This window comes from Oncorhynchus keta, chromosome 4, assembly GCF_023373465.1.
Source record: "Oncorhynchus keta strain PuntledgeMale-10-30-2019 chromosome 4, Oket_V2, whole genome shotgun sequence".
Taxonomy (NCBI): Eukaryota; Metazoa; Chordata; class Actinopteri; order Salmoniformes; family Salmonidae; genus Oncorhynchus; species Oncorhynchus keta.
In genome coordinates this window covers 50832412-50848097 of record NC_068424.1, presented here as the reverse complement: position 1 = coordinate 50848097, position 15686 = coordinate 50832412, and positions in this window count along the sequence as shown.

Below are 15686 nucleotides of genomic sequence, written 5' to 3'. Positions count from 1 at the left end.
GGGAGGGAGGGAGGGAGGGAAAGTCACTGCAGATTTATGTATTATGGCTTTGTGGTCAAATGGAATCAGCTTAACAGGTGTAGGATCTTAATTTAAACACCCTGTTGCAGGAGAAAATTCCTGAAATGCAATGCATTTACATTTTGAGGTTTAAAAAGGCTTCTGAAGGTTATAATTTTACCTTTTAAATTTCAGACTTGATTTTCCTTTATGAAAAATGGATTCTAATTCACATAATAATTCACATTTCCTCTTGCTGCAGGATTATTTTCCTGCTGTAGCAAACTGGCTCAAATTATGATCTTACATCTGTATCAGTATAGTGTAATTAAGAATCTGACGAAAGACTGAGAGAGCAAGTGTTTACAACAAGTTTATGGACAGTTTTGCATTTAAATGTAGTGTAATTACAGTATCAGCGAAGACATAAGCCAAGTTTAGGGCAGTGTAATAATATTAGCATTTTCTGTGGTTGTAACTTGAAATGCAGTGTTGGGGATGTAAATGTTTGTGTAAAGCTTTGGGGTTGAGATGTTGAGATGTCATTTTGTCGTGTGATGCTCGGTACAACCCAGATGGCTCATTATTGTGTCTTTCATCATAGTAGAGCCTCGGAGACACACATGAATGACATACAGCTCCATACACATTAGCATAGAACAACAAATGAACAACAGTTGGTGCACTGTAATGAATTGCACACCTCGTTACAATCATGCAAAGCAATTCATAAGACCAAGCGCACAAAAATCACATTCCATACGGAGGGGGAAAAAAAGCTCAGAGATAAGATTTGGAGCAGATTTCTCTTTTTATTATCGTTATCATTAACAGTAATTTGATACTCAAACCTCCTGTGACCTCTTCACAGCATCCTCCTTTCCCAGAAGAGCCACTCAATAGCATGAGCAGAAGGCAAAGTGCAGAGAGAGAGAGAGAGAGAGAGAGAGAGAGAGAGGAGAGAGATAGTGAGATAAAGATTGATAGTGTACACTGCACAGTACATTATACACAATATATGCATGCAGAGAGAGAGAATAAAGTGTGTTAGAGATTGATAGTGTGCACTATACAGTCAATTATACACAGAGAGACAGAGAGACGAAAGATTGAGAGAGAGAATAAAGAGAGAGAGAGGAGAGAGAGAGAGATAGTGAGATAAAGATTGATAGTGTACACTGCACAGTACATTATACACAATATATACATGCAGAGAGAGAGAGAAAAGTGTGTTAGAGATTGATAGCGTGCACTATACAGTCAATTATACACAGAGACAGACAGAGAAACGCAAGAGAGAGAATGAGAGAGAGACGAAAGAGAGAGAGAGAGAATAAAGAGAGAGGGAATAACGAGAGAGAGGGAATAGTGAGAGAGAGAATAGTGAGAGAGAGAGAGAATAAAGAGAGAGAGAATATTGAGAGAGATAGTCCGTAATATACATTATAAACATGATTATCATATCGCTGATGTACTTTTATATGGTGCTCCTCAATGCACATTCCTAAAATTCAAATGCAATCCAAAACAATTTAGAAGTGGAAACACATGAAGACGTCATGCGGTCACCGCGGGCCAGTGGTGGGGCATACTGTCTGTGTGTGATTACCATGCAGTTACACTTACTGTACATTTGGCCATAAGCCCCACGGACGGACCGACTGAGGAGAATATGGGGCAATCTGAGCGGGGCATGTCTGGCCTGTGACAGGCTCAACTTGCCAGCGTTTCCTCCTTATCAGGAGCTGGGGGTGGCGAAACTAATTGAAAAGCTACTTAGGTTTTCTTCCTCTCATATAAATGGATTACAGTCTTTGCCTCCATGCTTTGGTCCTATGTTTACTCAATGAGATTTGACACTAGAGTGGAGGGATAGGTCCACTCCCAATTTGATCCCACACGCCCAATTCCATACTAACAATCAGCGCCTGTCTCCGTCTCACACCCTCCTGTGTTTATTATCTTAGCAGGCCAATAAAATGGCCCATCATACTATATATACTGTACAAACATGTTAATATATGTATACATGTGGGGATATGGTATGGGGGAGGCTGACACCCTTGGCCAGGGACTTACGTGGGTGCAGGGGAGTGAGGAAAGGGGTGCAAGAGAGAACCCCGTGGATCCACTGAGTGGTGTGGCAGACTCCCCAACCTCCTGCTAGGATTTGTTGGAATGTAAGAGAGGAGGATTTTAGCACCAGGCGAGCCACGCCAGAGCCACGCAGACTTCATGCCATCTGTCTCCCCCCTCCGTCCTCCTTTTGCCAAACTCATTAGACCTTTTTTTCTCTCCTTTTCATCCCTTGTCACAAGACTAGGGGACATACTGGGATCTGCTAAGGCATTGGAGGAAAGAATGGAGGGAGGAAATGGAAGAAGAAGCTCAATAAACAGATTTAGAAATCTGGGTTCATTAATATGTATTCATGATGTACTGACAGCCTGAACAACATGCAGGCTCTGTATCACAGAGGAACTGAGTCTTCATATTGGGCATGTTGTATCAAAGTTTAATGACCATAAAACACTTCCCCGAGTCAGTAAAGTCAGTCAGTGAAGTCTAACACTGGATCTAAGGCATCAATGTCAAAAAGGTATTCTTTTTAACAACATATTCTCGTATATTTAACTTCTATTGTCCTTCAAGAGTGGCAGATTTGTTTTTATACTGCATGTAACGTTTTCCATTGGTAGGAATCTGTGAGGTAGTGACACATCATACATTATTATGTATGAGTTAGTGAAATTGAAGCCTGTTGTGATTAGTCAGAAACATGTCAGATTAATTATCATAACTGTCAATATGGTGTCATACATGCCCCAATTACTTAATGACCTAATAAACAGTATCATAAATAACAGTGTGTTGTTGATATGGTCATTTGAACCAGTAATTAAGTCAAGTGAGTATTGTTGTATATGTACTGTATGTTCAAATCAGGAAAACAGTCATCTACAAACCTTAATTGAGCAGGTCAACTTCACATCCATAAATCCCTGAAAACAAATGTTTTTACAACATGACGCTTTTGACAAACAGATTACACATTTAACCAAGTTGAGTAGGACTCAGGATCATGATTCAGAGGGCATTATGAAATCTAAAACAGATCCCCTCATCAAATGGCTCTGTGAGCCGTGTGGTGGTCTGATGGGGTTGACCCCTGGCCCTCTCCCTGTGGGGGGCGGCTGGGGAGGGGGCGCGGGAGATCACACGAAGGCCCTGTTCTGGCTCCATGTCCAAACAGCCTGGTCTGTTCAGGAGGAGGGTGGAGGGGTGGAAGTGTACCCCCTCGTCCTAAAGAGAGCACCAGGTGGCAAGGATGTGGGCAGGGGGCTTTTGATGCTGACCCCTGGTCCCTGGGATGGGATGGCTCTAGTCATTGATCCAGCCAGAGGAGGGAGGGGAGCCAGGTGCCCCTGGTGGCGATGGGGATCAGCTGCTACAGAATGGGTATGGAGGAGAGGAGTCTGGGCCACACTGGTCCCAGTCATGCCAGTAGTCACAGCCCCAGTGTTGACTGGCTGTGATGTTGTAGACAGGGTGCTGGTCTAACACTGAAAGCAAAAGGGAACAGATTAATGAGTCGGTGTCTCCAAACTTTTGACTGGTACATTCAAGGATTTTTCTTTATTTTTACAATTTTCTACATTGTATGCTGCCCTATTTGGTAAAAGACCAAGTCCATATTATGACAAGAACAGCTCAGATAAACAAAGAGAGACGACAGTCCATCATTACTTTAAGACATGAAGGTCAGTCAATACAGAAAATGTCAAGAAGTTTGAAAGTTTCTTCAAGTGTAGTTGCAAAAACCATCAAGCGCTATGATGAAACTGGCTCTCATGAGGACCACCACAGGAAAGGAAGACCCTGAGTTACCCCTACTGCAGAGGATAAGTACATTAGAGTTACCAGCCTCATAAATTGCAGCCCAAATAAAAGTAACAGACACATCTCAACATCAACTGTTCAGAGGAGACTGCGGGAATCAGGCCTTCATGGTTAAATTGCTGCAAAGAAACCACTACTAAAGGACACCAATTAGAAGAAGAGACTTGCTTAGGCCAAGAAACATGAGCAATGGACATTAGACCAGTGGAAATTTGTCCTTTGGTCTGATGAATCCAAATGTGAGATTTTTGGTTCCAACCGCTATATCTTTGAGAGACGCAGAGTAGGTGAACGGATGATCTCTGCATGGGTGGTTCCCACCATGAAGCATGGAGGAGGAGATGTGATGGTGCTTTGCTGGTGACACTGTCTGTGAATTATTTTGAATTCAAGGCACTCTTAACCAGCATGGCTTCCACAACATTCTGCAGAGATTCGCCATCCAATCTGGTTTGCGCTTAGTGGGACTATCATTTGTTTTTCAACAGGACAATAACCTAACACACCTACAGGCTGTGTAAGAGTTATTTGACCAAGAAGGAGAATTATGGAGTGCTGCATCGGATGACCTGGCCTCCACAATCCCCTGACCTCAACCCAATTGAGATGGTTTGGGATGAGTTGGACTGCAGAGTGAAGGAAACGCTCTTCATATGTGGGAACTCCTTCAAGACTGTTGGAAAAGCATTCCTCATGAAGCTAGTTGAGAGAATGCCAAGAGTGTGCAAAGCTGTCATCAAGGCAAAGGGAGGCTACTTTGAAGAATGTCAAATACAATATTTGTTTAACACTTTTTTTGGTTACTACATGACTCCATATGTGTTATTTCATTGTTTTGATGTCTTCAATAATATTCTACAATGTAGAAAAATAAAGACAAACTCTTGAATGACTAAGTGTGTCCCAAACCTTTGACAGGTACTGTATATAAAGTTCCCACATATGCTGAGCACTTGTTGGCTGCTTTTCCTTCACTCTGCAGTCTAACTCATCCCTAACCATCTCAATTGGGTTGAGGTCAGGGGATTGTGGAGGCCAGGTCATCCGATGCAGCACTCCATAATTCTCCTTCTTGGTCAAATAGCCCTTACACAGCCTGGAGGTGTGTTGGTGAAAAAAAAGTGCAAACCAGATGGGATGGCATATCACTGCAGAATGCTGTGGTAGCCATGCTGGTTAAGTTAAGTGTGCCTTGAATTCTTAATAAATCACTGACAGTGTCACCAGCAAAGAACCCCCACAGCATCACAACTCCACCTCCATGCTTCACGGTGGGAACCGTGAACCACACATGCGGAGATCATCCGTTCACCTACTCTGCGTCTCACAAAGACACGGCAGTTGTAACCAAAAATCTCATATTTGGACTCATCAGACCAAAGGACAGATTTCCACAGGTCTAATGTCCATTGCTTGTGTTTCTTGGCCAAAGCAAGACTCTTCTTCTTATTGGTGTCCTTTAGTAGTGGTTTCTTTGTAGCAATTCGACCATGAAGACCTGATTCACATAGTCTTATTTGAACAGTTGATGTTGAGATGTGACTGTTACTTGAACTCTGTGAAGCATTTGATTGGGCTGCATTTTCTGAGGCTGGTAAATCTAATGAACATATCCTCTGCAGCAGAGGTAACTCTGGGTCTTCCTTTCCTGTGGCAGTCCTCATGAGAGCCAGTTTTATCATAGAGCTTGATTGTTTTTTGTGACTGCACTTGAAGAAACTTTCAAAGTTTTCGAAATTTTCTGGATCTATTAAAGTAACGATGAACTGTGGTTTCTCTTTGCTTATTTGAGCTGTTCTTGTCATAATATGGATATGGTCTTTTACCAAATAGGGTTATCTTCTGTATACCACCCCTACCTTGTCACAACACAACTGATTGGCTCAAACAAGAAGGAAACAAATTCCACAAATTAACTTTTAACAAGGCACACCTGTTAAAGTTTGAATCCCCGAGCTGACAAGGTACAAATCTGTCGTTCTGCCCTTGAACAAGGCAGTTAACCCACTGTTCCTAGGCCGTCATTGAAAATAAGAATTTGTTCTTAACTGACTTGCCTAGTAAAATAAAGGTAACATTTTTTATTTTTAAATTAAAAAAATTGAAATGCATTCCAGGTGACTACCACATGGAGCTGGTTGAGAGAATGCCAAGAATGCCAAAGCTGTCATCAAGGCAAAGGGTGGCTACTTTGAAGAATGTCAAATATAATATTTGTTTAACACTTTTTTGGTTACTACATGATTCCATGTGTGTTATTTCATAGTTTTGATGTCTTCACTATTATTCTAAAACGTATAAAATAGTAAAAATAAAGAAAAACTCTTGAATGAGTAGGTGTGTCCAAACTTTTGAATGGTACTGTACATGTTCGTGTAGCCCAAAATGTTTGGATGCTACAAACAGAAGTTGGCAGATCGGCTGAAACAACTTCAGACAAGTCCCAAGAAGCTTGTGTGGGTCGTAGATCAAAATGGAGAACGCCATCGTGTTCGGACGCTACAGACGGTCTGACAAACACCGGTCTAGCTCTGTCACCTTTACCGCAGATGCGAAAGTGCGACAAATGCGGTGTGTTGAGAAAAATCCCAGATATCTTTAGCTTAAACAGACAGATTTTAAAAACATTTTTAATGCTAATTCGATTTCCGCGGCGGAGTGGATGTTGACTCTCGGGTGCTTTAAGAAAAGTTTTTCAACAGAATCGGCGGAATGACTAGACCCCTGCTCACACGCAAACACAGTTCACTTTCATAATTTGCTCCTTGTATAATTCCATCTCGCATCTGAGCACTCTCCTCTCACCTTTTCCCTTCGCTTATGGACTTCGGTGCAAAACACATCAGCTGCCATAACCGCTAACCTCTACACACAGCCTACATCATTGTCAACATATTATCTAACGTCATAATCAATATAGCTAATAGAACTAACGTGTTAGTAAACCCGCTACAATCATGCAGTACAGTGTACAGTCAGTAAGCAGTTCAACAGTTACACCGGCAAAACCCAGTGGCAATACATTTAGAAAACCAAAAGCTGCCCTTGACTTGGAAAAGTTCCAGTGTTGGCTACACCATGGTGCTACCCTACAGACTGTTGTTGAGGCTCCCATACACCTTCATTGCAAAAAAGTATGTTTTAATGAATTATTTGGTGATGTGAATATATTTAGTGTAGTTTTATCTAAAAAAAAAGGATAACTTTGTGTTTCACTACTTACATTTTTTCTGAAATCCACTGAGGAGGATGGCCCTTCCCTTCCTCCTCTGAGGAGCCTCCACTGATATCATCCTCACAATGTGATCTTGCAATTCCACATGTGAAAGTAAGATGAACACGTGGAGTTTTCTTACATGTGAAACGGCAAATGTGATTTCCACATGATAGTTTTCAGATGTGAAAATGCAATTGACATGTGAGGGGGAAACATGTTATTCACCTCACATGTGAAACGAAGGTGTTAACATGTGAACTCAAAATGTGGTTTCACATGTGACGTTTAAGCTCAACATGTGAAAACAGCCATTACACGTGAAAAAGCGATTTTCACATGTGAAACTGCAAATTTCACGTTTCATTTGTAAGGGGATGCATGGATTATTTGACTGGAGACGTTTTTTGATTGAAATGGGGTGAGAAAAACAGCAAAGTGACATCACCGTGAAAAAAGTCCATGTTGAATGACTGACAACCAGTGTTAGGTGCACAACTAGGTTAGAACAGAAAACATAGAATGAGCAGAATGCCTCACCAATGTCAGAGGTGTAGTAACAAGATCAGCCAGTCAATGAATGAGGAAGAATCTCTGTCAAATCTAAATGAATGTGTTAAATCTTCATTTCAATCGACTGTGGAACAAAATACGACTTGGGAAAAATAGGAGTGCGAGCAAGCCAGTGAGAAATCAACGTTTCAAATGTGAGCACCATTACACATCCAAGAGATGTAAATCTCAATTGAACTTATCTGGTTAAATAAAGGATAAATAAATAATACATTTAAATAGTAGTGTTGCTGGTCTCTCATTCATAATGAGCTGATGTCCTGCTGGAGTCGCTGGAAGAAGACAGTACCTCAAAATCTGCCAGCACTTCCAACACTGTGTCTGTATCTGGGCCAGGCTTGGAGGAGGGTTAGTGTTATCAGTGTCTAAACTCTGTACCTTCTGTGTCTGTAAGACGTTTACTACACACACACACACACACAGACATTCACGTGCGCACACACACACACGCACACACACACACACACACACAAACACACACCCAAAAGACAGGGACTATAATCCTCCCACTTCCCCGGGGCTTGGATGTGAAAGCAGGCTGGATGGAAGAAGAAATTAAGATGTGTCTGATTCCAACAGCAGCCAATAGGAGAGCAGCGCCTTACACCCAGTGCTCTCTGATAGGTTCTCCTGGCCCTCTTCATCTCCGGGTCCGTATCATTCTCTCTAATCACAAGCACACCAGCAGTCTGACCCAAAGACAACAAGACCCAGGGAGGGATGGAAGGAGGATGGAGGGATGGATGGAAAGAAAGTGTGTGGGAGGGAAGAGCAGCCAACGCACGGTGTCAGTAGTAGCCAGTGTGTTATTATTATTAATAAAGCATTAAAAAGTGAGCACATCAAAGCGTACAGGGGCCATGCTATCATACATGAAAGTAACATACTATAGCTTAATGTCTCCTAAGGCGTGTTATGGTGACGCTGCTTTCATTTGAAATGCATTGTGTGGCGAATGGATTTGTGAGAGTGGAGAAAGCGTGGCGTGGTTGCAGACCATAATTTAAAACCTGACCTCATAGGCTCTTCAAAGCCGTAGTGACTGAGGATATTTAGTGCTTACTGGTGTAGGAGACCCGCGCCAAGGCTGTATAAACAACAGATATGTACATACTGGCATAGCTGGTGATGCATAGGCCGACCACATGATCAATACTCACTGCAAACAACAACAACAACAACATTTGGGAAACATTTTATTTATGTTGTTCCTATTATCAGATCACACAGCACATTATATTGACATTCATTGGGAATAAAAATGTCTCATTTGATGTTACAATTTCTCTTTTTCCGCCCCATAAACCATGAATCCTCAATTCTGCAATTGGCACTATTGTGGTAATACTCGTTTTGCAAATGGAGACGGCTGGAAGTAAGACATCTCTCTCTCTCTCTCTCTCTCTCTCTCTCTCTCTCTCTCTCTTACCACCGACGCCAGGTAATTATCCTAATCTACCTTCCTTCTCCGCTCCTGCTCTTCTCTCCTCCACCGCATCACGCTGCTTTGGACCACCTCTGTGCCTTCATTATCAGCACTGGGAGTGTCTAATGGCTTGGCTCTCTCACAGCGCAGTCTGTCGGAGGAGAGACAGCCTGCTGAGGAAAAGAGATGGAGGGACCGGAGGAGAGGGGGGAATTGGGGGTAGGAGGAGGAGGGAGGAGGGGGAGAAGGGAAGGAGATACAGCACTGAAGGTTAACATCTCAATCACTTCGGGGCAATTCTGCCAGACTCCGTTAGCTCCAGCTTTTCAGGCGTCTCCCTGAAAAACGAACGGCGGTGGGACGAGTTTGTCTGTCGCAATGTCAAAGAGGTGGCGAGGAGGAGGACACTTTGGAGGTGGACAGTGTGCTTGTGTGTGTGTGTGTGTGTGTGTGTGTGTGTGTGTGTGTGTGTGTGTGTGTGTGTGTGTGTGTGTGTGTGTGTGTGTGTGTGTGTGTGTGTGTGTGTGTGTGTGTGTGTGTCAGGATGAGTTGGCCATGGGATGGGTGTATTTAGGGCGACGGGTCGTGTTTTAAGATGGGACAGGACGGCTGGTGCACCACAACATACAACAGACTCCCACCTTGTCTCTTGGAGACAGCAAGCCATTTAACATACAGAAGGACTGGGGGTGGCAATTCAGTTGCAACATTTTTTTCTAAATGACACCCTTGACGGATGGAAAAATGTTGGGGTCCCTGAACAGATTTATGCGCTACGAAAATAAAATGTGTGACATCGAGACAAAAAGACAGACATTTTCCAACCTACTTTTGAACCCCTAAAGAGAGCAGTGACAAACGCTACCACACCCACACTCCTTCTGTAGCATACCTGTTTTTCAACACTCCAAGAATGTCATATAGTCAAACTGTGATATTGTATGTTGTATATGGCACAAACACAATATACATGGACTCATTCCAAGTGTACTGTAACTGTACATTTCATCCATGGAGGAACGACACAGATTGAGATGGTCTCTGCTTCCGTCTAAATATACATATATATATATAATATAATATACATACCATACAGTATATATAATGAGTTAATGACTCTTGCACTACATGCCTTTAGAATGGTACTACCTTGTACTCCATTTAAATGCTAATGAATAGTAATGAATGTGTATTATATAGTGTTTACGACTTGCACACATAAAACAAATGTTTTAGCCTACACATAAACATACCACATGGGTGCACCCGCTCACTGAAATGACTCTAGATACAGTATAGCACATTCTGTTGAGTTGCTAAATACTATGCAAATACATAGAGAGCTGTGCACCACTGAGATGAAAGCATGATCTCCGTGTAGAGCCTGGGTACTGTTTGGTCACCCATAAACAATTGGGGCAGTGTTAGCCTAAAACGTGGCATTAGCGCAGTATTAGTCAACAGCCTGAGTCAATACACCCCACTGGGCTCCGTGTCCTCCTACAAACACAAACAACTGCTCGAGCAGGCCTCTGCAACTAGATGGAAACATCAATTACAGTAAATTACACCGAAACAGTGAGAAACACTTTCATTTGTTTAATCTCCTGAGCTGTTTTGGATGAAAGCAATGGGCGCTGGAGTAAGATAGCATTACATAGTCCAAAGTTATTACCCCCCCATAATGTTTATACATACAGCGGGAGTGGGCTATTTATATTTTGCTCCTCAGGATGTACTACGAAAGGAGCATCAACTTCAAATAATGTGTTCAGGGTGCGGCCCACTATATGGATGGAGACCCTGAAAATCCACGGCAGCTCCAATGTTTGTCTGGAGGAGCTGCAAGCATCCGGAGTTTCATAGCAGAGAAAATGGCCACAGTTCCATTGAAACACAAAAAGCTTTATGCGCTTGTGTAGGGGAGGAAAACACACACATTATGTGATTAGAAAATCATTTTAAGTCACAATCCTGGGATAGAGGCCTCTCCATTCTCTATAAGGTCGACTTTAAAGAGGAGAAGAAAACAATGGACCAAATACTCACTTGCTGCATCCGCTCATTCTCTCTGCACAGAGAAACCACAAATGACTAGTCTACTAAATTCTAGCTCTTTTCTAGCAACTCAAACAGTAACTATGCACCAAAACAAAAAGCGAAGAACTTCAACCAAGCACTGTAATGTTTCAATGAGCTGCTTTGCCATGGTTGATTATCGAGGGGGGTTGGATGCAGTGGACAGACAGATGAAGATTTTGGCTGTTCCAGAAAGCTTTTTTTTGGGGGGGGGGGGTTGGAGTAAATGAAAGACAAATGCCAGTAGTGCCCACTCAGCTATTTCCCCTGTCAAGATCAAAGGCTCCGCTGGACTGGCCTCTCCGCGGGAAACTTGAAATGGGCCCTGCCTTTGTTTGCTGTTGCTAGGAGACCTGCAGACAGCTGAAAGTGTTTGCAGTGGGGTACAAGATCAAAAACATTTCCAATATACATTTTTAAGACTGCTGTGTATTCCAGGCTTAGGCTTGTAATTTACAGGACAAAAATAAAAGACCAAGAAATAATGATGTCTCTGTGTGTTGGTCATGGACTAAATTGACGATTTGCTTGATTTTTGCTGTTGGCAAAGCAAGGTAGTTTAATAGTGACAGGGTTGCATGTTTATAACACACTTGGAAGGGTACATCACTGCTCTTTTCTGTAGTAGGCCTAAAAACAGTATGATATAAAGAGAAGTGAGAATCACACCTTATGTTATATCTTTTGATATTGTTATGGAGAATTAACATAATGGACATATTAGTTTGGTTAGTCGAATGCCCCCCCCCCTCTCACACACACACACCCTTGCCCACAAACAGTGGACCAATCAGGCCCACATCCAGTTTGATATTTACAGGGCTGAAGTTAACCTTAGCCACAATGCTAATTATAACATTGTTATGGTTTAATGGGCCCCTTGATAGTTTGGGTGCCTACACATGTGTCACTGGGTGCTCATTAGCCATTATTAGGTCGACACTCAACTAATGTCCAAACCTGCTGAGCCAGAAATTACAAGTGTCCCCTTGATATTTACAATACTGTCCTTGGTAGGTATGCAATGTGTCTGTTTGTTTAATGAGAGAGTAAAGGTGTGTTCAGTTTGTATGTTGACCAGATCAATGATGAATACATAGTCCAAGTAAGCCACTCCTATTAAATCTTCAATTACATAACATTTAACATTTAACATTTAAGTCATTTAGCAGACGCTCTTATCCAGAGCGACTTACAAATTGGTGCATTCACCTTATGACATCCAGTGGAACAGCCACTTTACAATAGTGCATCTACATAACATCAGTGTGGAGCCACTTAAACCAACTATATGACTTACTTTACCTGTAGCCATGTCTGAAGGACCAATCAATCTGCTTCCTTTCTATTCTTCCAATTAGGAAATGTATACCTTGTGCGTAATGGGTTTATCTTGTGCGTAATGTGTATATCTTGTGCGTAATGGGTATAGCTTGTGCTTAATGGGTATATCTTGTGCGTAATGGGTATATCTTGTGCGTAATGTGCAAACACAAAACGTGAAGCTATGGTGTTGCAGCAGTGGCATGTCCCATTTAAACTTGTTTAACCTCTGTTAGCTTTCTAGCTCTTCTCAAATGTCTTTAAAAATAGCTGTTTATGGTAGCGTAGTCTACTCAACCAACCTTATAGACAATTCTATAATTCTTACAATTCTTATAGACATGTAATTACAGTGGCCTCTGGTCCAAGGGCAAAACCGCCTCGTGTGGTAAATGTGTAATTAAAAAATACCAAATGAGCTCAATTGATATATTAAGGCGGTGGGATCTACGTTATACTTAATGTAACAAGTAAAACTGCGATCGCCATGAGAGTGACCTTCATGTCTGGAACGATTGAGATTAGAATCGTGCTGCGTCTGCCTGTTGTTTTCACCAACTCGGGCCAACTGGCACGGCATTGGCGTCCTCTCCCGGCTCCCAGTCTGCCGTGGTGACAATGACAACCAGATACCGCATGGCGTGCAAAGATGACAGAAATAGTTGCACGCCAAAGGATTGTTGGAAATTCCAGACAAACATCACGCTACCAGTAGTGAAAGTCGTTATGTAGCTTCTCGGCGTGGAAAAATGCCTTATAGGGTGGAATAGTCATCCCTGACCTGGGCTATATGTCGATTCACATTTGTAAAACATTTGCAGCATCGTAACTACACTCAAGTAGACTACATTTAAACAAGTGTTTGCTGTGTAAGTAAACTGTAGCCTATTTAAAAAAAATGTATGACATTTTATATTAATTAAGCTATTCTAGTATTAGCTTTGGGTGGTGTATTCAGAAGTGTATTCTGTCTAACCATAATGCTACGTATGCATCCGGTGCGTACTCTCTGACTAAGACAGATTTATGGACACTGTCGCTCGATTTGGGGATCCAATAATAACGCAGCTGGTAAAATTTTAACAGACTACAGTACAGAGCGCAGCAGACCAGATTCTACATCGACATCGTTTATGTCGCATCCCGCTCACTTTATCTCCCAGCCCTTTTTCGTCAACGGAGAGAGAGACGTCAGGGCTCTCCAGTCGCTGCACAGAGGGACCCACCCCTGTGTGACATCATTCAGAGAACGTACTGTACGGGAGCTGTTTTCAAAGTGTGCATCAGCAGTCTGAAAATCCTGCCAAAAACACATGAACAACAGCAGAGTAAAACGAAAAAGTAGGCTAACGTGCTAAACAGATTTGGGATTTGCACTCTCAGAAAATATAATGTATTCAATTTGTTGATGAGGACAGCACAATTTCTGTTTTTATGTGTTTGGTTGCATGTATTAAAAAAAATCGATATAAACTGAAACCAGGATATGAATCCAATTTATCCACAAATTGTTTTGCTTGTCTGACGTCATAATTTCCCTGTCTTGGCATGATTCATATGTTGGATTAAACACCATTAAGCCCAGTTTTAGGCGATAAGGTGACAAAAAAATGCTGTACTGCAGGGGTCTTCAACATTTTCTTGCCCAGAGCGGAACCTCCGCCCAGGCAATCCGGCAACCCAGAGCACAATACGTCTAAAGGCACCCTACTAAAATGAGAAAAAGCCTGATCATGCAAAAACGGCGATCCAGTATTAATAGGCAATTGCTACTTAATAAAAATATTAAATATACATAAGTAACTTAAAAGGCTAAGGTTTCGTTATTGTGCTAGACCATGAGCTATATGATCCATTTAAACCTGATAATGTATTATAGGCCTAAAAGCGCACAGGTGGGACTATTAGTGACCCTTTGGCAAATACATAGATATAATGACGCAAATAGTACAAATGCTGCACTGTAAGAGATTTTAATAAGCAAAATAATGATCATGAGACAATTATTCTGAAAACACACCGCAACAGGCTGCCTTTTTCGTTAGTCACAATATTAGGCTAAACAGAAAAGTAGGCCTAAACTGTTGAACGTTTCATCAAGTCAGTAAGAGTTATCCTTCCTCTAGCCCCTGGCGATAACAGTTCACCTCTCTTGTCGGACGGCTGTTGCTTGAACCCTGGTCCCACGTGGTGACAATAAAATGCCTCGGTTACTAGGCCTTGCATAAAAGGCGAACAGTTTATAACGTTGTGAAGGAAAGGTAGAGCCTGTGAAGGAGAAAGATTTAGTAACGGGGAGAGGATGGAATTCCTAGAGCGAGGTCAGAGGGCCAAAGTTACCTTTTACAAGCCCCGGAGGCTGTATGTGGAGACCATCGACGTAGAACCAACAGTTACAACTCATTATAATACCAAAGACTTGTCATTGTCATCAATCAATAGGCCTATCAATCATCAATTCCACTTGACAATTGTTTTCTATTATATAATAGTTTATTGGGTTAACCAACTTTAGGCTAAACAAATAGGGTTTCATATATATCATGCCTATGTGTTGGTCTAGCCATACGCCTATACATCCTTTCATCTTTCTGTCTGTTATATCTGTCTTTAATTTTAAAGCAGCTGCTATTCAAATTGACAAACAATAAAGTCAAATTCGTGAAGGCCTAGTCTATTGGATGCTGTGCACAACTGTTCTGGCGAACTGGGGAACAGAAAAGCCGTTGAGTTACAATGAACACAGATAGGTAACAAAATAAACAGAATAGGCATAATATGATTGGACTTCGACTCCAAAAGCGATTATATAAAAATGGGAAAGTTATCAGTGCATAATCATCAAGGAGATGAAAATATATTTAAGAGTAGCCTAAGAGTGTTGATCTTTTCACAGTCTTTCAAATAAGTGTTATTGAGGAGGATTTGGTGTGAGATTCCCTTTTCATTAGAACGGTATTATAAAGCGTAGAGTTGGAGACAGAAGGGCGAGGCTTACGTCACAGTCCAAGAGTCACCCGCCGTGTGTTCGGCGTCTCCAAGTAAAGATTTATCTGCAAAAAAAAGTTTGGACTGACAATGTGGGTGGACAGGGCGTGAAACTACTATCATCATCAGTTTTGAATGAAAGAAAGAAAACATATCTTCAACAAAAAGGGAGGCTCATTCCAA